General features: G+C 36.5%; 1 protein-coding gene and 1 pseudogene across 5 annotated transcripts in view; one reads left to right on the forward strand and one right to left on the reverse strand.

The window, feature by feature from the left end:
* Nucleotides 1-26,100, forward strand: part of HORMAD2 (HORMA domain containing 2) — a 103,829-nt gene that overhangs the window by 55,182 nt on the left and 22,547 nt on the right. The gene's annotated exons all lie outside the window — the stretch shown is intronic.
* Nucleotides 12,704-13,931, reverse strand: LOC139437020 (nucleoporin SEH1-like; annotated as a pseudogene).

Raw genomic sequence — 26,100 nt, forward strand, 5'->3', positions numbered from 1 at the left:
TATCCTATAGATACCTAAAAGTCAGTATCTCCAAATGGAATGTTGACTTCAGACCAAACATATTTCTCCCTCTCCCCAGTTACTTTTCTTGGTATTACCCTATCACTTTTTCCAGACAACCTGACCAGGAATGAATTCAACTTCTATTTTGTCCTCACTTCCCACATCCTTTGGTTGCTATTTCCAGTCTGTTTTCCCTCTCAAATATTCAGTCTCTTCTTCCTCTGAAATATTTCTGACATCTGTCTGTATTGTCATTGTGCAGGTTTAGGCTGTCATTGTTGCTTTCTTCATTGATAACAGGTGACTCTTCTAACTGGGTCTCCCTGCTGTCAGCTTTACCTCTCTAATCTGTCTCCCAGACTGCCACCAGAGTAAGAGTACTAAAACTATGATTATCATTTTCAAGTATTTCAAGTTTATTCCTTTTATGCATCTTCAAAGAGCAGAATGATGGCCAGTAGGTGAAAATCACAGCGGGGGCAGAGTTTGATTTTGGCATAATAGAAGGAAGAATTTTTACTAAAAAAATTTTAAAACAAGATTATAATATTAAGTAATTTAGAAAGAAATGCAAATCTTCCAATTGTCCCACCATTCTCTGAATACTGTTTTCCTTTTTATATATCCCATCCTCTCCAGTCTTTATTCTTAGAAATACATATTTGTATATTGTTTTAATCATGGTATATATATAAATTTGTTTTACTTTTATACTTAGCATTAATTTTTAATCTACGTCCCACATTAACTTTCATATTTTTCATTTATTTCTGTTATGGTAATGTAGAACATAAAATTTGCCATTTTAACTATTTTAAGTGTACAATTCAATGGCATTAATTATATTTACAATACTGTGCTACTGTCAACACCATCATTACCAAAACATTTCCATCACTCAAACCAGAAACTCTATCCATTAAGCAATAATTCCCATTCCTTTTCCCCTCAGGCACTGGTAATCACTATTCTGCTTCTTCTAGGTGTTTCATATAAGTAGAATCACACAATATTTGTCTTTTGTGCCTGACTTATTTCACTTAGCATAATGTTTTCAAGGTTCATCCATGTTGTATCATGTATCAGCACTTTGTTTTTATGACTGAATAATTTTCATTCTATATATATAACATTTTATTTATCTCTTCATCATTTGATGGACATGTGAGTTGTGACCATCTTTTGGCAACTGTGAATAATGCTGCTATGAACTATGAACATCAGTGAACAAATCATGTTTTTAAGTATACTGTTTCTCTACTTTTGAGCATTTAGGTTAATTCCTGGTTTTACTACAAAAAGTATTATAATAAATACCTTTTACATGTGGAAGATTCCCGCCCCCCCCCCTTTATTTTCTAAGAATATATTATCAGGAGTGATATTTACAGGGCCTGAAAATTTGTATGTTTCTTGAATGAATATCACCAAATCATTTTCCAGAAGCTGCCAAGATTTTCTACCTCCTTAGGATGGATTTTCTAACAGTGATGGCTACTTGATAAATCTGGCTGCCTTGTTAAGGGATGAGCTACTTATTACTAGCTGTGTTCAAATATAGATACATACTTGAGTTCAAGATAGAGTATTGGTGATTGCCTCTAGGGTGATGGAAAAGAAAATCATGATTTGGGGGGAAGGTTGAGCTAGATGACCTCTAAGGTCCCTTCCATGCTAAGATTCTAAAATATTTGGGATATTTTTTATTCCTATTAAGAGAATAATAACTTGATTAGCACTATGAGGAAAACAAAGAAGTATAAGATAAAATTTCTGTCCTTGAGAACTCTGGATGAAGAGACAGTAGCGACTTAATATAATGAAAAATAGTACTGGAGAGCATATCAATGATAATATTAACTAACAATACTGAGCAGTGTTCTCAGGGCTTTACATATATTATCCCTTTTTAATCTTCTCAGCTATTTTATTAGGTAGATACTATTTTTTCCTGATTTTACAAATAAGGAAACTGAGACTTAAAGAAATTATGCTAAGGCTACATACACAGGGCCAAAATTCAAACCAAGGCAGTTGGACTCCCAAAGGCTGTGCTCTTAGGATACAGAAATAAGGATAAATTTGCAGTGTGTGTGGGAAGGCTTCACTGAGTTGGTGATTTTATGGATGAATCATATTTTGATTGGCAGAGATTAAGGGAGACATTATAGGCAAGTTGGAAAGCATCAGAACTTCTGTCTCTTTGGCTTGGAATCCCAATCTTAAACTTTCCAAACATTTCCTGTATCCTACATGGCTTTGCTGAAATCTCTTTACTCTTGGTAACCCCTAACTCAAAGATTTTTAAAAAGAAATAGTATAATTTTTCTATTAAAATAGAAAGTTTACAAAATACTGATTAAGCAGCATATGCTGCTTTTCCACCAGTGATTCATGGCAAAGAAGGGATGTAACAAAATCATCTTGTTATAAGAATGTTGTAAGATTTTAAAAAAATGATTGTAATAAAATTTCATTTTTCAGACTATTCCTTACCTTGATCACAGAAAGGCAAATATAAAGTTTCTACCAATAGGTGAAAATTTTCGGTGTTGGTAGTATTCACTTTATGGTATGGTTTTTAAGATGTGAGGAATAATGTGAAAGTGAGATTGTAATTTGACAATTGATTCAGTAATGTTAAAAGCACACAAACATGAAATTTAAAAACTCTAAAATAAGAACTCTTAAAACCTAACTTCACTAGGAAAATAGGACATGGAACCCAAGTAAGAGACCAAGAAATCCTAAGACAGTACAACTTTATGTGGCTGCAAACCCCATCCTAAATGTGTCCTTATCGCTTTATCTCACCCTATAACACCTCAGGCCAGAATTTCATTCTTAATCGAGGTTACTGGGGTCTAAGTCTAGCTAGTAAGGCTGTACAAACCCAATGGCACCTCTAGTACTTTGGGAATCTGGGGAGGCTGTTTTTCTTATTATATTCAACTGGACAGAGATCAGTAGACATATACATTACACTCTAGAGAGTGAGCTCTAAACAGGTTTCTTCACAGAACGCACCTATATATTGGCAATTAACACACATTCTGGAATTGGGTATGGAATTTTATTAGATTTTATTCTAAGTTTAAATGGTGGAGGAAAAGTACTTCTTTCTGGTAGAGGTAGTTAACCCAGGTTCCTTAAAATGCTCTAGTTTTTACTAGAGCTCTAGTTTTTACATATAGACAGCTGTAAAGAGAGGGTTAATGTTATCCAAGACTACTTTGGAGACTGATGTCTTAGTTTATCAAGCCATTATAGATTTTTGGGAATTATTATTTTTAGCATATCATAGGTGTCCATATACTGTGATTTTCTAATTTTCTCAGAGGCTTAAAAGCCTTTTCATCTCAATGTTAGAAAGACTTGCTAGGTATGCTATGGATTTTTTTAATATGTTTTCCTTGTATCTGGGAATCTTAATCCAGAATGTTATCTTTTTCTCATCTGTAACACACTGATTTCACTGAAGAATAAATAATTCATACAAACAATGTTTTCTGAGGATGAACTACAGACAGAGAATATTGTTTACTTATAAAAGCCACAAGTATTTCTAAAGAACCAACTCAAAGTTTTATCATTTGATCTATTTAATATGGTTTACTTTTTAAGCATATGGCTAAACATTCATTCTATATTCCACTATTTTCCAAGTGTAATGAAAAATGGTTTGTATTTTGCATGGATTTCTGTGTTTCATTTCAATTTAAAAAGAATGTTTTTCAATAGCTGTTTTCTTTTTTAATGAAATTCATAAAAGAATCCATGAAGTATAATAAAAATATGGTTTACCTGGACAAATTTTTTTTCTATGTGAAGCCCATTCTCACTCTTTTGTGCTAATACATTTGTGCAAATGGTTTGTATTTAAGAAATTAGAATGTAAAGTACATTGGTGCCAAAGCACCGTTGAAATGTGTACCAGAAGATATTTTGTGAATTCCTTAGAACTGCTCTGTATTGCAGCCAGTAGATTAAAAAAGAGCCTTTTCATTCAGAACCCATTTTCTTCTACTAAACTCTGAACTGAAGTTTTGCATTTTCGAGGTATAGTCTGATGATTTTTGTAGCATCATATCTCATGAAACATTTATACCTTGCTTGATACAATGTAGTATTGGCAAGAGTATCTCAGATTCTTGGAAGTGGAGTTGATTATTCAAAATATTAGAGGAGGAACATTATCTAAAGAAAATATTCATCCTTCAAAGCCACACATCATCGTTTCTTCATTGTGGGACTGTAGTCCTTTTCCCTATGTTTCTTTTTGTCAAATGAGGAAATTTTTTCAATTTATTTTTCTGTTTTTCATTACAGAATGTAATTGTTATCCCCTACCAACTGTGCAAAGAGGAATGAAAGTTGGTTGAGTTGATTTTCCCATCAGACTTATATCTCGTTTCTTTTTTTGTATGAATTATTCTACAACATATCAGAGAATGATTTCCTTCTTGTGAGTGGGAAAAGTCACACTGATGATCTGTGTATAATTCACTTGCATAAGGAGAAAAAGAATACATATGTTATAGCAGAAGAAAAGTTGAGCATATTGAGTAATCTTAGGTAGGAACACTTTGGATGTTACTATTATTAAAGCCTAACATTTAAAAAAAGTTAGTTTTGAGGAGCAGATGTAACTCAAGTGGTTGAGTGCCTGCTTCCTATGTACGAGGTCACAGGTTCCATCCTGGGTACCTCCTGAAAACAAACAAATAAAAAACCAGCTATCATAGGGGAGTAGATAGATCTCAGTGATTGAGCCTGCTTCCCATGTACGAGATCCTGGGCTCACTCCCTGGCACCTCCTAAAAAAAAAAAAAGTTAGTTAAAAAAAAAAATGGAATAAGCCTGAGATTGTTCTCTTTGGGTTAAAAAAAAAAAGATGCCTATAATACTACAATGTTATTATACTAACACCAATGTTATATTTTAGGTTAGGTTTCATTTAAATTGAGAGTTTTTCAAAATAAAGACTTTATTGATATGTAGTCAACTGCATGTTGGAAAAATATTACTTAGTTATCTAGAATTATATTCAGTTGGCTGATTTATCTAGTACTGTAATATGTGCTTCTAGTTTTCCACTTGAAGATAAATTGTCTATCAGTAAATAGATGAGATTATGGTTTGTAACAAATTCAGGCCTCATGAGAAGAGTCATTCTTTTAGCATTTACATTAGGATATCAAAATTTAGATCTAAGACTTCAGAAGACCAGTCATTCAGATAGTGATAAAAAGAGCTAGAAACAGAAGTATGTACTTTATGGTCCATCACCTCAAATCTGCTTCTTCCTGCATGACAGAGAACTCTTAGTCTTTTAACATACCAAATTCAGAACAAACAACTTATAACTAAGGGTGCCATTTTGGCATTTAAACAAGCCTACGTGAAGCCCGTTGAAAAGAAAGTTTAAAATACTATTTTAATCAACCCTAAGTTATCAGCATTTATTCAGTCAACAAATTTATACTGAGGCCCACCATTCTTGAGTCCCTGTACAAAGGTACAGTGTGCACAAAGATAAATAGGGCAAATGCCTGATTCAAAATTGCTTAGAGGAAGTAAAGCATAACTAGCTGTTGCATAAATAATAATAATAGCCACCACTGATTGATGCCTACAAAGGACTTTCTTTATACATGGCTTCAGTTAATCCCAACAACAATTTTACATAACATTTTGTAGCTGAGGAAAGTGAAGTTCAGAGACACTAAGTAACATTTCCAAGGTTATTTAACTAGAAAGCAGCAGAATTAGTATTTGAACCTAGATCTCTCTGGCTCCAAAGCTCATAATCTATTAAACTATACATTCTTCCATGAAGGATGAATGTGAAAAGTCCAATAAGACAGGTAAAAATACTACAGTAGAATGACCAAGTTCCAGTTTTGGCCAAAAAGGAGTAACTGGTAACAGACTTGCTGTAAAACAACTAAAAAGCTTAGCAACATATATAAAGCAAGTGTTTTCAGACATTGGACAACAGGCAGTGCAGGATTGTGATCTTTGAGGGAAGAAAAATAAAATGAACCTTAATATTGCCAGTTCTTCCTGGAGATATTTTTCAGACCACTGGCATAGGAAGAAAGAACCAAAGCAAAGCATACAAGCCTTGCTGAGTGGAAGAAACAGAGATTGGAGTTTGAGGAAGATGAGGCAATTGGCATTTGGGGGACAGAAAATCAGAGGAGAAGGAGTATACAGAGAATGAACTCCAGAAATCAAAGAGAGGCCCCCTGAGTCTAGTTGAACATTCAATTTCTAATGTGTGGGTTGAAACTCCAAAACGTTGGATAAAGAAAACCGTTGGGGAGCTGTAAGCTAAACGTTTCCAGAAGTTCTTACAGGCCTGGGAGATGCTCATATAATGACAAGTCAGAGTGGACATATCTTGTTGAATACCTGGAACATTCAGTAGAGCCTACAGTAGGGTTATACCTTGGTAATGGAACTAATCCAACCCTCAGGAAAGGCCTCCAGACTTACTCTAACAAAACTTAAAACTAGCCTTGAAAGGATCAGGTTGATCCACACAAATAGCTTATCTACCTGGCAAAATGAAATTCAACACCTTTTAGAGTACAACAACAAAATCCAAACATTTAATGTAAAATCCGTATTGTCAAGAATCCAGTGAAAATTTATTGACATGTAAAGCATTGAGAAAACTAACCCAAAATTGTGGGGAAATCAGTCAATAGAAGCAAACCCAGAAATGTCAGCAATGGTAAAATTAGCAGATAAGTTCTTTTTTTTTCTTTAAAGTACCATATATACAACCCAACATTTCCCCTTTTAACCACATTCAGATATATTTCAGAGCTGTTAATTACATTCAAAATGTTTTGCTACCATCACTACCATCCATTACTAAAACATTTCCATCATTTCAATAGAAATTCTACATTTTAAGCTTTAAATCCCTATCCCCTCCCCATCCCCTGGTAATCTATATTCTAGATTCTGACTCTATGAGATTGCTTATTCTAATTATTTCATATCAGTGAGGTCAGACATTATTTGTCATTTTGTGTATGGCTTAATTCACTCAACATGATATCTTCATAGTTCATCTATATTGTCACGGTACAGAAATTCATTCCTTTTTTACAGCTAAATAATATTCTATTGAGTGTATATACCACATTTTGTTTTTATTCCATTGATGTGGGTATTACATTAATGCAAATATTGCATTCCTTAGGTAAAACCCACTTGGTTATTATTGTATAATTCTCCTTATATGTTGCTGCATTCAGTTTGCTGGTTTTTCCTTGAGAATGTGTCCATGTCCATAAAAGATAATGGTCTGTGGTTTTCTTTTCTTGGGAAGTCTTAGTTTTTTTTACAAATTATTTTATTGTGGTTTTATCTGTATCTATATATCTATATCTATTTATATATGATGTGAAAATCATTTTAACCATTTTCAAGTGTACAATTGTGTGACATTAAGTGTGCTGACAATGTTGTACACCTTCACTCCTGTCTATTTCTGGAATATTTATGTCATCCCAAACAGAAAAAACTTGTACCCATTAAGCATTAACTGCCCATTCCACCAACCTGCCCCCTCACCTAAGCCCAGATAACCACTATTCTGCCTTCTATTTCTTGAATTTTCTAAGTATTTCATATAAGAGAAATCATACACTTGTCCTTTTTGTCTGGTTTATTTTGTTCAACATGATGTGTTCAAAGTTCATCCATGTTGTAGTGTGTACCAGCACTTCATTTTTTATGGCTGAATAATATTCCATTGTATATATATGCCACATTTTGTTTCTTCATTCATGTGTCGATAGACACTTGCATTGTTTCCACCTTTTAGCTATTGTGAATATGCTACTATGAACATTGGTGTACAAATATCTGTTTGAGTCCCCATCTTCAGTTCTTTTACATATATACTGAGAAGTGGAATTATGGAGTTATGGAGTAATTTTATGTTTAACTTTCTAAGAAACCACCAAACGGTTTTCCATAGCAACTGCACATTTTACATTCCCATCAAAAATGTTCCTATTTTTGTTCTCGCTGACACTTGTTATTTTCCATTTTTTAAATGATAGCCATCTTAGCAGGTATGAATTGTTATCTCATTGTAGGTTTTTTTTAAAGATTTATTTTTTATTTATTTATTTCCCCCCTCCCACCTCCCAGTTGTCTGCTCTCTGTGTCCATGTGCTATGTGTTCTTCTGTGACCTCTTCTATCCTTATCAGCGGCACTGGGAATCTGTGTTTCTTTTTGTTGTGTCATCTTGTTGTGTCAGCTCTCTGTGTGTGCGGCACCATTCCTGGGCAGGCTGCACTTTCTTTCGTGCTGGGTGGCTCTCCTTACAGGGCACATTTCTTGCGCATGGGGCTCCCCTACACAGGGGACACCCCTGTGTGACAGGGCACTCATTGCATGCATGAGCACTGCACATGGGCCAGCTCCACACGGGTCAAGGAGGCCCGGGGTTTGAACCTCGGACCTCCCATGTGGTAGGCAGACGCCCTATCCATTGGGCCAAGTCGCTTCCCTTGTTGTAGTTTTGATTTACATTTCTCTGATGGCTAAAGATGTGCAAATTTTAATGTGTTATTGGACATTTGCATATGTTTTTTTTGAGAAATGTCAACTCAAATTCTTTGCCCTTTACTTGTGTGTGCAGTGTGTTTTTGTGGTTTTTTAAAAAAGATTTATTTTTATTTATTTCTCTCCCCTCCCTCTCCCCCCTATTGTCTGCTGTGTGTTCTGCATCTGCTTGCATTATCTGGCAGTACTGGGAAACTGCATCTCTTTTTTGTTGCGTCATCTTGCTACGTCAGCTCTGTGTGTGTGGTGCCACTCTTGAGCGGGCTGCACTTTTTTCACATGGTATGGCTGTCCTTGCGGGGCACACTCCTTGCGCATGGGGCACCCCTACGCAGAGGTGCCCCTGTGTGGCACAGCAGTCCTTGTGTGGCAGCACTGTGCATAGGTCAGCTTACCATATGGGTCAGGAGGCCCTGGGGATCAAATCCTGGACCCTCCGTATGGGAGACGGACACTCTATCAGTTGAGCCACGTCTGCTTCCTTGCAGTGTGTTTAACTTTTTATTGTAGTAATATATATACAACTCACAATTTCTCATTTTAACCACTTTCAAGTGTACAGTTCAGGAGTATTGTTGTTGAATTGTAGGAGTTTCATATCCTGTCTATAAACCCTTTTCAGATATTTGATTTCCAAATATTTTCTCCCATTCTGCAGCCTTTCTTTTCACTATCCTGATAATGTTCTTTGATACATAAATTTTAAAAAATATAATGAAGTCCATTTTTTCCATTCCTTGTGCTTTTGATATAAAATCTAAGAATTCATTGCCTAATATTAGTACTGATGACATTTTCCTATGTTTTCTTCTAAGAGTTTTATAGTACAACCCTTATATTTAGGCCATTGATCCATTTTGAATTATTTTTTATATATGGTAGGGAACCAAATTCATTCTTTTGCCTGTGGATTTCCAGTTGTCCCAGCACCATTTGTTGAAAAACTGCTTTTTCCCCTATTGAATTGACTTGCTCCCTTGTTGAAAATCAGCTGGCCATAGATGTGTGGGTTTATTTATTTGACTCTCAGTTCTATTCCATTGGTCTAATGTCTATCCTTATGCCATTACCACATTGTTTCAATTACTATAGCTTTGTCAAAGCTTCTGAAATCAGGAAGTGTGAGTCCTCTGACTTTTTTTTTTTCTTTTTTCAAGATTGTTTTGAATATTTGGGGCCCATTGCAATTTCATGTGAATTTGAGAATCAACTTTTCCTTGTCTGGAAGAAAGGCTGCTAGAACTTTGCACTGAATTTACAGATTGCTTTGGTTAGTGCTGACATCCTAACAATATGAAATCTTCCAATTCATCAACATGGGGTGTCTTTCCATTTATTTAGGCCTTCTTTTACTCCTTTCAGCAATATTTTGTAGTTTTCATTGTACAAGTCTTCAACTTCTTTGGTTAAATTTATATTCCTACACAGTTTATTTTTTTAGATGCTATTGAAAATGTATTGTTTCTTAATTTCCTTTTCAGATTGTTCATTACTGGTTCCCAAATGATTTTTTAAAAAAGATTTATTTATTTATTTATTTATTTCTGTCCCCTTCCTACCCCCCCACCCTGGTTGTCTGTTCTCTGTGTCTATTTCCTGCATCTTCTTTGTCCACTTCTGTTGTTGTCAGCGGCATGGGAATCTGTGTTTCTTTTTGTTGCATCATCTTGTTGTGTCAGCTCTCCGTGTGTGTGGCACCATTCCTGGGCAGGCTGCACTTTCGCGCTAGGCAGCTCTCTTTTCGGGGTGCACTCCTTATGCGTGGGGCTCCCCTGCGCGGGGACACCCCTGCATGGCACAGCACTCCTTGCGTGCATCAGCACTGCGCATGGGCCAGCTCCACACGGGTCAAGGAGGCCTGGGGTTTGAACCGCAGACCTCCCATGTGGTAGGCGGACACCCTAACCACTGGGCCAAATCCACCCCCCAAATGATTTTTGAGTGTTGTACTTCAGCTTTACTGAGTTAGTTCATTAGTTCTAGTAGTTTTCTTGTGGATTCTTTGGGGTTTTCTATACGTAGAGACATGTAATCTGTAAATAGGGATAATTTTACTTCTTTGGATGCATTTTATTTCTTTTTCTTCCCTGAGCTGGCTAGAATTTCCAGTACAATATTGAATAACAGTGTTGACAGTGGGCTTACTTGTCTTCTTCCTGATATTTGGAGGAAAACTTTCAGTCTTTCACCACTGAGTATGTCTATGGTTGGTTTTTCATATAAGAAAAAGAAAAAAAACAGAAGAAAAATAGAAAAGTAGTAAATACAAAGAGAACCAAAGAGGAGAAAACACATACTGGAAAAAAGTAGTTTAGTATATTCATGCAAAAACTAACAGAACATAATAGAAAAAATCAAGACTTTTATTCAAATCAAGGTTGCTTAAGCAAGTGTAGAAACTTGAAAGAAATATAATCTATTAACCTTTAAATGTTTTTAAAAAATCATCAGTATGAATATTACAAAGAAAGGCATTAATTACATATATTTAAAATGTTTTCTAATCTGGCAAACATATTTGATGGTAGCCTGTAAATTTACAAATCAGATTTTTTAAAAAAGCAATGCTTCATTTGTAACCGCAGCAGGTACACCTTTTTCTGGACATAGGTGATACTGAGAACCAGTTAAAATATACTTCACATAGGATGGCTAGTTATTGCAACATACTTTTGAAGAAATACAATCACAGAACATAATACATAGTTTTTCCACAAAAACTTTAGAATAACTACAGAAAATTTCATAAGTAAAAGGGCTCAAAGAACGTTGCATTGTTATTCTGTCATTTTATTACTTATTCGCAATATATATTTTAGCCAACTTAAAAATTCATAGCTTTATCATCAAGGTCAGAGCTCTAGAGGATATGAGTTAATGGAAACAGCTAACTAAATTAAGAAAATCGGCAGCGGACTTGGCCCAGTGGTTAAGGCATCCATCTACCACATGGTAGGTCCAAGGTTCAAACTCCGGGCCTCCTTGACCTGTGTGGAGCTGGCGCACGTGCAGTGCTCATGCGCATAAGGAGTGCCCTGCCATGCAGGGGTGTCCCCCACGTAGGGGAGCCCCATACGCAAGGAGTGCGCCCCGTAAGGAGAGCCGCCCAGCGCGAAAGAAAGTTCAGCCTCCCCAGGAATGGTGCCACACACATGGAGAGCTGACACAAGATGACGCAACAAAAAGAAACACAGATTCCCGTGCCGCTGACAACAACAGAAGCGGACAAAGAAGAAGACACAGCAAATAGACACAGAGAACAGACAACCAGAGTCGGGGGTGGGGAGGGGAGAGAAATAAATAAATAAATAAATCTTAAAAAAAAAAAAGAAAATCCTGGGATATGAAATGGTTGAAGTCCATTTGCATGCATGATTTTAGTAAAATTTTAGCTTTTCAAATTATGATATGCTTCCAAATTTTGACTTGGAGGAAAACATAAGCCATGGAATCATACATACAAACACATAGTAGAAACATTTATCTCTTTAGTGAATACTAATTAAAAACTTACAAAGGTGTTTTCATTTTACTATTAAATAATAAATGAATCAATACCAGTGTTTAACTTGGCTACTAACTGTAGAGTCAAACTACTTTCATTTTACTACTGTTACTTCTCTCACTTCTTTACTAGTATATTTTAAATATTCCAAAGAAATGACAGCATTATACTGAATATTACATATAAGGGAATTCCTTAAAAGGTAAACAAATTAGCACTCAAAACAATCTTATGAAAATTATTTAGTCTTAAAATTGGTAACATAAAAATTCATCTTTTTAGCTCACTGTTTTAGAAAACAAAAGAAAATAAATAAGCCTATATTCTCCAAATGGAAGTGATATTTTTGCCTCCTCCCAACTACCTATAAGGATGATAATCCTTTTTGTTTAAAACTCCTGTTAGTTTCAGGAGCATTTCAAAAAACTTTTGATGACAAAGTCTCAGCAAAAAGCTTCTCCATATTTATTTCAGAAGTTTCAAATAGTGTCAATAAACTGGCTAATACAAAAAATGAAATACAAATACATGTTTTTTAAAGGCCTTTTGGACTATGTTTAGTAATAAGCAGTCTGCTGGCTTATCTTGGGAGAGTCTGTCAGACGGCACTGGGGAAGGGGAAAAGGAACTCGCTCTCTGTTCCCCAGTGCACGCAACAAGCAGCAAACAGCAACGTTTCTCTGTGAGCTCCCACTTGGCTGTGCTTTCTGCCAGCAGAAGATCCATTTAGTCAATTTTGTAGATTTGGAATATTTGAACCTAGGAAAGGGTTTGAGAACTCCCATTGACTGGGCTCCCATTACCTTTTATATATATATGTATAAAGTCACCAGGAACCAAACCCAGGACTTCCCATGTGGGAAGCATGTGCTCAACTGCTTGAGCCACATCTCCTCAAAATATGAGTACACTTCCAATTGTCCATATAATTAGCTTTCCACAATCTTACATAGCGATCATTTCCTGAAGATGCTAGTACTGTTCCTGTTATATTCCAATTCACTTGCCAGACCTGAAAATTAGGACTGTCTAACTGAGCCACTACATGAATTTAGAATTTTGTTGGCCCACCGAAGGAAATAAGTTCTTTTCTCACAGATTTTAAAATAAAAATTGTCATATCTTTGGTTGCTATAGCTATAATATGAAAACACTTTCCCAAGTTTGGAGAAAATGCATTATGTACAGGATCAGTAGCTGTCATAAGAGTTTCTGTTTTTGCATATTTCCTGGTGTTTTATTATATTTGAAAGTCTGCACGTTGGCCACTGCATTTGGACCACTGCCATCAGTTCCTACTGCTATCATGGGAGAATGAGCTCAGGAGCTTGAAGGGTTCCAGGAAATACAACTACAGCTCAGCTTACATGAGATCTTCTGCTGCAGAGACTACTGACTGAGGTTCCTAACATCTCATACCTCAAGTAGTGTTATGATACCATCTGCTGAACAGGTGATTAATATAAGACCCATATGCTTGCAAGCAAATTTCACATTGGTAACTGATGTTCTGCTATCCACTAGAGCTATTCTCTTAACCCAATGACTCTGTCCTTGCAGTTTATCATTTAATTCTCCTATTTCTTCCCAAACAGCAACTGCTCGATCAAAGGAACAGGAAGCTAAAACATTTCCAAACTCAGGATGGGCCCATATCATACACCACTCATATCTACCATATGTCTTCCATTCTCCACTTTCACTTTCATCCAAGATCTTGACGCTCTTGGATAAAAGCAGGTTGCCATCTGCCACCCATGGAAGTTGAAAGACACATGGTGGATGAGAACTTTGAGATCCGCTGCAATGCTGTGTGCAAAAAACATCGGTCCCACCAGGCTCCTATGCTGGTCCTGTCTGGTCCCCAAGAAGGAGCCTGCATGGCGGCTTGTGGGGACCTGCCATCTGCTGGGGTCCCAAGACCACACAGATCATTTGTTGTTTTTTCCTTTCATTCCATTAATGTGGTGTATTATATTGATTGATTCCTTATGTTGAACCACCCTTGCATTCCTGGAATAAATCTCACTGGGTCATGGTATATAATCCTTTTAATATACTGGTTTGTGGTATTTGTTGAAGATTTTTTCATCTGTATTCATAAGGGATATTAGCCTGTGATTTACTTTTCTTGTGATATCTTTATCTGGCTTTATCTTGCCATATCAGGGTAATGATGGCCTCATAGAATGAGTTAGGAAGTATTCTCTCCTCTTCTGTTCTTTGGAAGAATTTGAGGAAGATTGGTATAATTCTTCAAATGTTTGGTAGAATTCAGCAGTAAACAATTTTGACCTGTGCTTTTCTTTGTGGGTTGGTTTTTTGTTTGTGTGGTTTTTATTACTAATTTAATCTCTTTAATTATTACAGGTCTGTTCAGAATATCTATTTGTTCTTGAGTCAGTTTTGGTAGTTTATGCCTTCTAGGAATTTGTTCATTTCATTTAAGTTATCTAATTTTTTGGCATACGGTTGTTAGTGGTATTTCTTTATAATCATTTTGTTTCGGTAAGTTTGGTTGTGATGTTTCATTTCTGATTCTAGTAATTTGGGTCTTCTGTCTTTTTTCTTGCTCAATCTAGCTAAGGGTTTGTTGTTGTTGTTATTTTCTCTTTGATTCAGATGTGTTTTTTTATTTTTTTATTTTTTTAGCTAAAGGTTTGTCAATTTTGTTATTCTTTTCAAGGAACCATTTAGGTTTCACTGATTTTCTCTATTATTTATCTATTCTCTGTGTTATTAATTTCCTATCTAATATTTATTATTTCTTTCCTTGCTGTAGGATTAGGTTGCTTTTCTTTTTTCCAGTGTCTTAAGTTCAAAGGTTAGGCTACTAATAGGAGATCTTTCTTCTTTTGTATGACAGGCATCTACAACTATAAAATTTCCTCTAAACATTCTTTAGTTGTATCCCATATGTCTGGTATGTTGTGTTTTGTATTTTCATTCATCTTAAAGTATTTTCTAATTTCCCTTTTGATTTCTTCTTTGAACCATTGGTTATTTAGGAGAATATTAATTTCCACATATTTGTTAGTTCCCAAATTTCTTTCTATTATTGACTTCTAATTTATTTCATTGTGGTCAGAGAACATACTTTGTAGTATTTCCCGGTCCATAATGGTAGCCACTAGCCACTACTAACATTTAAAATAATAATTTTAATTAAATAAATTAAAAATCCAATTCCTCAGGCTCACTAGCCACATTTCAAATACATGGGCTAGTGACCACTTTGTATTAGACAATGCAGATAATAAAACATTTCCATCATCACAGTAAGTTCTATTGGACAGTGCTAGTCTAAATCTCCTCTCAGATATTCAGAAACACCAGTTTCATCTTCACTGAGAAATTTCTCCTGGAGCTTTTCACCTCTGACCAGTTCTGGATGATTGTTTTCTTTGCCTGATACCTGGCTCTCGTCCTAGAATCTACTTTCATAACTCCTGGGGATACTTTGCCTGTCTTTTCTGTTAGATATCCTGTTTCCTGTATCCCTTGACCTTTTCCTTGGTTTGCGCCCTTTTTCAGTGGAATGAATCCTCTGGCACCTCCTTTAGAGAGGGTTTATTTGGAAGTAAGTTTTTTTTTGTTTTTTTTTGTTTTTTGGGTTTTTTGTTTTGTTTTGAATTTGTCTTTTTTTTTTTTTGCTCACTGTCTGCTTGGGTGTTTTGCTCATTATCTGCTGGGTTTTTTTCATTGTCTCATTGTTTTTGCTTGTTGTCTGTTCATTTTTTTTGCTGGATGTCTGCTTGTTTGTTTTTCTTCTTTAGGAGGCACTGGTAACCGAACCTGGGACCTCCCATGTGGGAGGCAGGTTCACAGCTGCTTGAGCCACATCCACTCCCAGAAGTAAGTTTTTGAGACATTACATACCTAAAAATATCATTATTCTGGCCTTATTCTTTTTTTACATAGTTATGCATTCATCACTTCAATCATTATTAGAGATTTTCATTATTTCAATAATAATAATAATAATAATAAAACAAGAAAATTCTTCACCTCTCAATCTCTCTATGTGTCCTGCTATACATAACTTCTATTTCTGGCTATTCTTGCACATTTATTTATTTAATTAGCAGTTTAATTGAGATATATTCACATACCATACAATTTATTCAAAGTGTATAATCAATGACTTTTAGTATAATCACAATGTTGTGCATTCATCACCACAAAAAATTTTAGAAAAAAAAAGAAAACAACAACAAAATTTTAGAACAATTTCATTACTCCAAAAAGAAAAACTCCACACCCCTTAGCAGTCCTTCCTCAGTCCTACATAACCACTAATCTAATTTCAACTTTATAAATTGATTTATATTTACATTTTATATAAATGGAATCATATAATATGTAATACTTTGTGTCTGGTTTCTTTCACTTTTTTTGTCTGATATTAACATCTTATAGTATTAACACACAGTGTTCAGTTTCAAAGAAAAATGGTCTTATATATGCAATTTATCCATATTCATATTTCATATGGGATTTTTACTATGCTATACAGTTCTATGTGTTTTTTTAAGCTCTCATTTTAGTAGTATACATGACCTTAGATTTTCCCTTTAAACTACTTTCATACCCACCTAATAGTACTGCTAGTAACAAACATTTTGGGCTTTTACCTTCTCAATTCATTTCCAAAGATAAAGATACATCCTTTTTACCCATTCTGCACAAGTTAACCCTCAGCTTTCCATTCTGTAACTTCATTCTATTTTCTGTTGACCCTTATTCAAGTTATTAACTCCATGAGATTACTGCATTTTGTTTATAGTAGCACAATCATACAGTATTTGTCCTTTTGTGTTTGGTTTGCTTCATTCAATGTAATGTCCTCCAGCTTCATCCATGTTGTCTTATGCTTTATGACTTCATTTCTTCTTACAGCTGCATAATATTTCATTGTGTGACTACACCACCATTTGTTTATCCATTCGCCAGTTGATGGACAACTGGGTTGTTTTCAACTTCTGGCAATCCTGAATAATGCTGCTGTGAACATCGGGGTGCAAATGTCTATTCATGTAACTGCTCTCATTTCTGGGTATATACCCAGTAGTGGTATTACTGGGTCATGTGGAATTGCCATACAGTCCTCTACAGTGGCTGAGCATTTTTTCTTTCCTTTTTTTTTTTTTGCCATTTGCATTTCTTTTTCAGACAAATGTCTATTCAAGTCTTTTGCCCATTTTTAAATTGGGTCACTTGTCTTTTTATTGCTGAGTGGTAGTATCTCACGGATATTAAACTCTTATCAGACAAATTATTTCAAAATATTTTTTCCCATTGAATTGGCTGCCTTCTCACCTTTGGCAAAGTCCTGTAAGATGCAAAAGTGTTTAATTTTGAGGAGGTCCTGTTTATCTTTTTTCTTTGTTGCTTGTGCTTTGGGTATAAAGTCCAAGAAACCATCACCTACTACAAGGTCTTTAAGATGTTTTCCTACATTTTCTTCTAGTAGTTTTATTGTCCTGGCTTTTATATTTAGGTCTTTGATCCATGTTGAATTGTTTCTTGTATAGGGAGTGAGATAAAGGTCCTCTTTCGTTCTTTTGGTTATGGATATCCAGTTTTCCCAGCACCATTTGTTGAAGAGACTTTTTTGTCCTGCTAACATGGACTTGGTAGGTTTGTCAAAAAACAGTTGGTTGTAGAGGTGAGGGTTTATTTCTGAACTCTCAATTCTATTCCATTGATCAATGTGTCTGTCTTTATGCCACTACCGTTCTGTTTTGACCACTATAGCTTTGTACTATGTTTCAAGGTCACACAGTGAAATTCCTCCCATGTCCTCTTCTTTTTCAGAATGCTTTCGGCTATTAGGGTGCACTTTCCCTTCCGAATGAATTTGGTAATTGCCTTTTCTATTTCTGTAAAGTAGGTGGTTGGAATTTTGATATACATCAACTGTCTAAATCACATTGGGTAGGATTGACATCTTCACGATATTTAGTCTTCCAGTCCATGAACATGGAATGTCTTTCCATTTGTTTAGGTCTTCATTGATTTCTTTTATCATTGTTTTGTAGTTTTCTGCAGATAGGTCCTATGCTTTCTTGGTTAAATTGATTCCTAGTATTTGAGTCCTTTGTTGCTATTGTAAATGGAATTTTTCCCAATTTTCTCCTCAGATTGTTCAATACTAGTGTACAGAAACATTACTGATTTTTGATGTTGATCTTGTATCCTGCCACTTTGCTGACTCATTTATTAGCTCAAGTAGCTTTTTTGTAGACTTTTCAGAATTTTCTAAATATAGGATCATGTCATCCACAAATAGAGTTTTACTTCCTCTTTTCCTATTTGGATGCCTTTAACTTTTTTTTTTCTTGCCTAATTGCTGTAGCTAGAACTTCTAGCACAATGTTGCATAACAATGGTGACAGTGGGCATCCTTGTCTTGTTCCCAGTCTTAGAGGGAAAACTTTCCATCTCTTCACATTGAGTATGATATTGGCTGTTTTTCATATATGCCCTTTATAATAGTGAGGAATTTTCCTTCTATTCCTATTTTTCAAAGTGCAGTGCTAATTCTCTTTTTATACCACCCCAAGTTCTTGACTTATAAAGTAATAGGAGGTTCCACTAGAAGCCTCAGATAGGCATTAACCTCTAAGATTTATTTTGATTTTTTAAAATAATAAAGTGACTTATGGGAAGTAGATGTGGCTCAAACGATTGGGCTCCCATCTACCCTATGGGAGATCCAGGGTTTAATTCCCAGAACTTCCTGGTGAAGGCAAGCTGGTCTGTGCAGCAAGCTGGCCAACATGGAGTGCTGGCCTGCGCAGCGAGCTTGCCCAAGCGTGGTAATGGCCCTTGCAGGAGTGCTGGCCCACGCAGCAAGCTGACCCAAGCGGAAGCTGGCGCAGTAAGGTGACACAACAAAAAGAGACACAAAAGAGACAATGAGAGACACAGCAGACCTGGGAGCTGAGGTAGTGCAAGAGATTAAGCACCTCTCTCCCACTCCGGAAGGTCCCAGGATTGGTTCCTGGTGCCGCCTAAAAAGAAGACAAGCAGACACAGAAGAGCACACAGAGAATGGACACAGAGAGCAGACAACAGAGGAGGGATGTGTATGTAGGGGAATAAATAAATCTTTAAAAGTAAAAATAATCAGTGTGTGACAAATTAATATTTTAAAAAATAGTCACTTATTATTTAAATGGGTCAGTGTGGATTCTCAAATTGTCATCTTGAATCAAATACATTTTCTTCAAAAAAAAGGTAATGCTGCAGATATTATCTTGCTGCTTCCTGTTTTCATTGTTAACACCTAATTTTAAATGGCTGTATGACATTCTATGTACCATCATTTATTTATCAAATATATATTTTTATGTTCATTGCACTGATTTTAGTATTTTAATGTGAAAAATAGTTTTATTCTGAATATTCAGAGATATTTTCTTTGTTGCCTTTGACTTTTACTGAGGGTAGAGTCTTAGAAATGTGATAGCCAGGTCAAAAGATATGTCCATACCTATAAGCAAAGTGCCTAGTATCAAATGTCTAGGGAATAGTGGACCAAGAATTTGAATCCAAAACTGTCTAACTCCAAAGTTGCTTCATTATACCAAATCATGACAGTTTGGGGGGAGCAAGAATTATCAACGTTTTATTTGTTGACCATGCCATTTTAGCTTTACTTTAGTTTCTCACGTCCTGTTACTATATGAATGAATACCCTGATCTAATTAAAAAGAACTGTGTTCATTTATAGATTCAAAAGATAGAAGCTAAGTAAAAGGCTAATTTAAGGTAGAGAGATCATTAAATGAGAGAAACCACCTATAAATATACATCTATGTGTCAGGCAATGATTTAGAATAAAGACCTTTTTCTCACTGACACCAGGGTCATACCTCATTTCTAAGAAAACAAAACAAAACCAACAAGAACAAAACTCATTTTATGTACCACTTGTAAATAACAGAAGTCAGTAAATGTATTCACTTCTTGATTCACTGAAAAATAATGAAGTTATTTTCATTTTCTGCATTTATATGTGTTTGTATTGGAGAACTAAAACTATTTTGAGTTAATCTTCTCATGTTTCCTGTCTCACACAGTTGTTTTAATGAATTTGATTTTTGTGCAGAATGTTAGTAGCAGTAAATTCTATTCAAAAGACTTTGTGTTGACGTTTTAATTCTCAATTTCATAGATGCTTACTGTTTTACTAAAAATATATTTTAGGCAGAGATGTGCAAGTGTTCCAAGGCTAGGCAGTGTGTGTAATAATTTGTAGCTGAATATTGTATTCTAGATTTTACTTACGAGTTTGTTCAGAGAAAGACAGTTATTGAAGTTTTATATTGTCAGTAAGAACAATGAATGCATTATGCGGCAGCCTCTCATTGCATCTGAACATTTGGTATGCTACTTATAAAGCAATATTAATATTTCTTTACATTAATATTTTTATACAAATGTACAAACTTTAAAAAAGGTATTAGCTTCAGTTTCCTTATCTGTTCCATGCAGAATAAAATAATCTATTCATTTTGCCTAATACGATATACTTAGCAAGTATCAGGAAGTCAATAATTAGCTTTCTAATTCTAAATACACTTTCTCCCTGGTTGGTTTGTGTTCAGCATGGTCATCGTTCTTTTAGACCATCCAAGCACCTGAGTTTTATTGCTGGAACACATTTGACAATATTTTGGTGAGTTATTTGCTACCGCAATAAGATCTGTTCAAGCAGTCAGATAATAGTCTCCTTTTGAACTAGCTAGATCTCTGGAGACAAATATAATAGGAGTTCTGGAGAGATACGGCTGTTCTGAGGTTTTCCTAGTCAGAGAGGGAGGTCCACCACATTTTCAACTTGCCTGAGTTTTGTTTTTTGTTTTTAAAGATTTATTTATTTATTTATTTAATTCCCCCCGCGCCCCCCCTCCCCCCCCCCGTTTTCTGTTCTCTGTGTCTATTTGCTGCGTCTTGTTTCTTTGTCTGCTTCTGTTGTCGTCAGCGGCACGGGAAGTGTGGGCGGCACCATTCCTGGGCAGGCTGCATTTTCTTTCGCGCTGGGCAGCTCTCTTCACAGGGCGCACTCCTTGCGCGTGGGGCTCCCCTACACGGGGGACACCCCTGCGTGGCAGGGCACTCCTTGCGCGCATCAGCGCTGCGCATGGGCCAGCTCCACACAGGTCAAGGAGGCCCGGGGTTTGAACCACGGGCCTCCCATGTGGTAGACGGACGCCCTAACCACTGGGCCAAGTCCGTTTCCCTTGCCTGTGTTTTTGTTACTATTACTCCTTTGGAAAGGGATTTCTGTGGCAGGGAGTAGACATTCATCATAATTTCTCCTTTGCTTATTCCTTCTTTGTCAGATATAAACTATGGCCTCATAAGATGAAATAAGGAAGATGTACCAAGCAGTTTGCAGAGTACCCATCACATGATGGACAGCATTTCCACCAAGCCCTCAAAACTGCACTTTTTCTTTATAGTTTAGGGCAAAAAGGGTCCAAAAGAACAGGGCAAGAGATCCTATCATGGCCAAACTACTCATGTCAAAGTTGGTGGATGGCAGCTCAACACTCCCCACTAGGCATGGAAAGAAGAGAAAAGATCTTTTTTTTTTCTTTCAATTGTCCTTGTAATATCCTTAGGCAGGTTTTTTCCTCCATTATTATATCCAGTCCATGACCTTGTACTACATTTAATTGTCATTGTCTCTTTAGCTTCTCTCTCTCTTCTTTAAATTGTGAAAATATATATACAACATATAATTTCCCATCTCAGCTACTGCCAAGCATAAAACTCAGTAGGATTTAATCACTACCACAATATTGTGCTACCCTTACCACCATCTATTACCAAAACTTTTCCACCATCCCAAACAGAAGCCCTGCACCATGCATTAACTCCCCCATTTCCCCTGCCCCTTGTCCTGGTAACCTGTACTCTACTTTCTATCTCTATGAATTTGCATGTTCTAATTATTTCATGTAAATGGAATCATATAATATCTGTCTTTTCATGTATGACTTACTTTATTCAACATGGTGTCTTCAAGGTTCATTCCTGTTATAGCATGTATGGCTGAATAATATTCCTTTTATGGCTGAATAATATTCCATTGTACATATATACCACATTTTGCTTATCTAGCTATCTGTTGATGGATATTTGGATTACTTAAATAAATCTGTTTCCTGTCATTTTAATGAAGTTGGGAGGAAACTAAATGTAAAATTGAATATTTATCCAGAAGTCAGTAAATATGGGGTTTTCTTTTTTGGTTATTGTATCTATCCCATCCCCCCTGCCCATGGCTCCCTTGTCTGTTTGCTCATTGTTTTTGCTTGTTTGATTTTGCTTATTGTTTGCTCATTGTTATTGCTCATTGTCTGCTTGTTGTCTGTTTTTTGTTTTTTTTTTTCTTTAAGGAACCAAACCAGGATCTCCCATCTGGGAGGTGGGCTCTCAACTGCTTAAGCCACATCTGCTCCCTGCTCATTTTGTTTTTCTGCTCGTTGTCTTGCTCATTGTCTGCTTATTGTCTGCTCATTGTTTATTTCTCTCATTGTGTGCTTGTTGTTTTTACTTGTTGTCTGCTTATTGTTTGTTTTCTTTAGGAGGCACTGGGAACCGAACCTGAGTGTGGGAGGCAGACACTCATCTGCTTGAGCCACATCTGTTCCCAATGTATTATTTTTAATGTCAATAATTAGTTTATAGGACAAACAGTGCATTTTTTCTTTAAGCATTTTGGTCTGAAGAATGAAGACAGTATTATTTGCATCAATCAGGATTTGTGAGAATTTGTAAAGTATTGCTTCAGAAGAATTTTAACATGAAAAACATATAATATTGTAAAAAGGACTACAAAATTATTTTTAGGTAATTTAAATCTAGATGATCTAAGGAAGAGGCTATTAGCTCATTGTCTTCCACTTGGAAATAAATGCCTCAACGTGGTAGAAGGCCACTTTATATAGTAGTGATATTATCTGAAAATATTTTAAATTTCTTGTTCATTCTGTAACATATCAAAGCTTTCCAGAACATCTGTAGTCTTGATTTAGGGGGATATACTGGGAAAAGATAGCTTGAAAGTCAACATAGATACTTTCTGATTAATTTATAAGAACATACAGAGATCAGATTCTTCCATTTGGTTTTGGATGCTTTGTGTCATAATCCTGACTTTATTCAAAAGTAAGACTTTGAAATTCTAAGAGTAGAAAGAGAATAGGATAATTTGCATGAAGTTGGTCTAAGCATTAGTTATTCAGAGAAAAGTCTTTACATGACTCTCTAGTTACCATCCTGTTTCCTTCCTTTCTTTGCCAGATTTCTCAAAGTAGTTGCCCTAGTTTGAGTCTTTTGTGGACCCCCAAAATTATGTTCTTAACCCATTCCTGTACGTATATTTTAAGTGGGACCTATTGGTTTGACTCATTTAAGGGGCCTTTGATTAGATGACTTTTGATTAGATCGCTTTAGTTAAGGGTCTTTGATTAGATAGCTGGGCCCAGTGTGGGTCCTAATTCTTTTACTGGAATCTTATATAAACTGCAAACTGACAGCAGAAACACAGAGAGAGAGAGTGACTGCCATTTTACCCTGCCATGTGAGAGAGAAGTCTCCAGGATTGTCTCCAGCTGCGGAAAGACAGAGAAACCCCAAAAGGCTGAGAGAGAGGCCGGACAATAGAATCAGCAGAACAGCCAAAGCTGAAGCAACAAGGATCCCAAGAGGTTAGGCTCATGGAGCGGCCCACTGTGAGGAAAGATGAGCCATGTGCCTGTCCCCCAGCCAAGCTTGGAGAAAAAGTGAGCCTGAAGGAGAAAGCAGAGAGAAACTGTCAGACCTTACATTTTGCCTTGCCATGTGGCAGGAGTCCAGGATCTGCCAGTAGCCGACCTTTGGTGAAAATGCATGTATGATGATGCCTTAATTTGGACATTTTCATGGCCTCAAAACTGTTAAGCTTTTACCCTAATACAATCCCATTATAAAAGCCAACCCATTTCTGGTATTTTGCTCCCAGCAGATTTAGCAAACTAAAACAGTATGCTTTCTATTTATTGCACTCCCCCTTTCCTGCCCTGTAACTCTGAAACCTGGCATCTTTCCCCACCTTCACTTTCCTAGCAACTTGCTTCAAAATAAACAATAGCTTCCTAATTAATTCTTCTTGACCTATTTTATGTTGTTGACCATATTAAGTGTTTCTTTTAGTTTTTTTTAAAGATTTACTTATTCAATTATCCCTCCCCCCCGCCAACTACTCTCTGTGTCCATTCACTGTGCATTCTTCTGTGTCTGCTTGTCATCTCTTCAGGCAGCACCAGGAACCGATCCTGGAACCTTCTGCCCTGGGAGAGAGGTACTCAATCTCTTGCACCACCTCAGCTCCCTGGTCTGCAGCATCGCTTATTGTCTCTCTTCTGTGTCCCTTTTTGTTGCATCATCTTGCTGTACCACCTCTCCACTTGGGCGAGCTTGCTGCATGGGCCAGCATTCCTGCACAGGCCAGCACTGCACATGGGCCAGCATGCCATGTAGGCCAGCACTCTGCATGGGCCGACTCTCTGCCCGGGCCAGTTTGCTGTGCAGGCCAGCTTGCCTTCACCAGGAGACCCCAGGAATTGAACTCTGGACCTCCCATATGGTAGATGGGAGCTCAATTGCTTGAGCCACATCCACTTCCCCTAATTTTTATGATATTGCACTATTCTAATTCTCTTCTCATATATCTGACACATCATTCATTTATCTCTTTTGTTCCCTTCCTACCTCTAATTTTGTGTATCCCTCAACATTTCCAAGGTATTTGACTTTATGTTTGTCAAATTTTACATAATTTAATTTGAAGGGTTCATCCATTTTCATGGCTTCAAGCATCACATGCCATTTATGCTTCTGATTTTAAAAGATCTTGTCTTGAACCCTGACAATAGTTCAGAGCTTCAGTTCTATATCTTTAACCTTCTTTTGGACACTACCACTTTGATATTCCACTATCATGTCATATACAGGATGCTCATCTTCCTCTTCTCTGCTGCCCTCCTCTGCCATACCCAGAACAAGTTTTCCTACCCAGCTTTCCTGCTGCTCAGCAGTGCCTTTATCTCTCAGTGTCTCAAACTCTGTGTTTCAGACATTGAAATCATTCTGCATTCTCCTTATTTAGCCAAGTATCAAAATTCTCCCAAGTTCTTCCTTTCCAGTCTGTTCTTACTGCCAAAACTCGAGTCCAAATGGTCATCCTTTCTCATTCAAATTGCTGCCACAGCCACCAGGCTCTTCCATAGCCTCCCGTGTCCCTCAGACCACTGCCAGTTTAATCTTTTTAAAATATAACTTTCATCATATCACTTCCTTAATCAAAAATATTTCATGACTGATTTCTTACTATATACACAAGTCTAAACACCTCTCCCTGCTTTTAGGCTGCTCATAATCTGGCTCTACCCTACCTGTCTTATTTCCCACTCTTACCCAATGTGCTCCCCTTCTTTGAATTAAGTCAGTTTTCTCATTGTCACAAGAATAACCCAAGTTCATTTTCCCCTCCATATCTTAATGTATATTCTTTCCTTTGGAATGCCTTTCTTTTTTTCATTGACCCAAATCATACCCATCTTGCAAGAGAATTATCTATGCTTGCTGTTCCACTTTCCTGCTTTCCATTCTCTTTAACCCACTTAAATCAGATTTTCATCCCTACCACTTCTCTGGCCATACACAATTCTTATTATTTTCAAATCATTGGTCACTTCCTCAGTTGTTCCCATCTCAGTGAATGACACCGTCACTCATCTAGATTTTCCAACCAAAACCCTAGGAGCCACCCTTGATTCTTCTCTCTCATAACACATATCCAGCAGCATCCATATCCATCAACAACTCCAGCAAGCTTCTCCTTTCAAAATATATTTCCAATCTGACCACTTCTCACTATTTCAGTGATACCATTCTGGCCAAAGCAACCAGTACTTCTGTGGTGATCTCCCTACT

The sequence above is a fragment of the Dasypus novemcinctus genome, chromosome 19, assembly GCF_030445035.2.
Source record: "Dasypus novemcinctus isolate mDasNov1 chromosome 19, mDasNov1.1.hap2, whole genome shotgun sequence".
Lineage (NCBI taxonomy): Eukaryota > Metazoa > Chordata > Mammalia > Cingulata > Dasypodidae > Dasypus > Dasypus novemcinctus.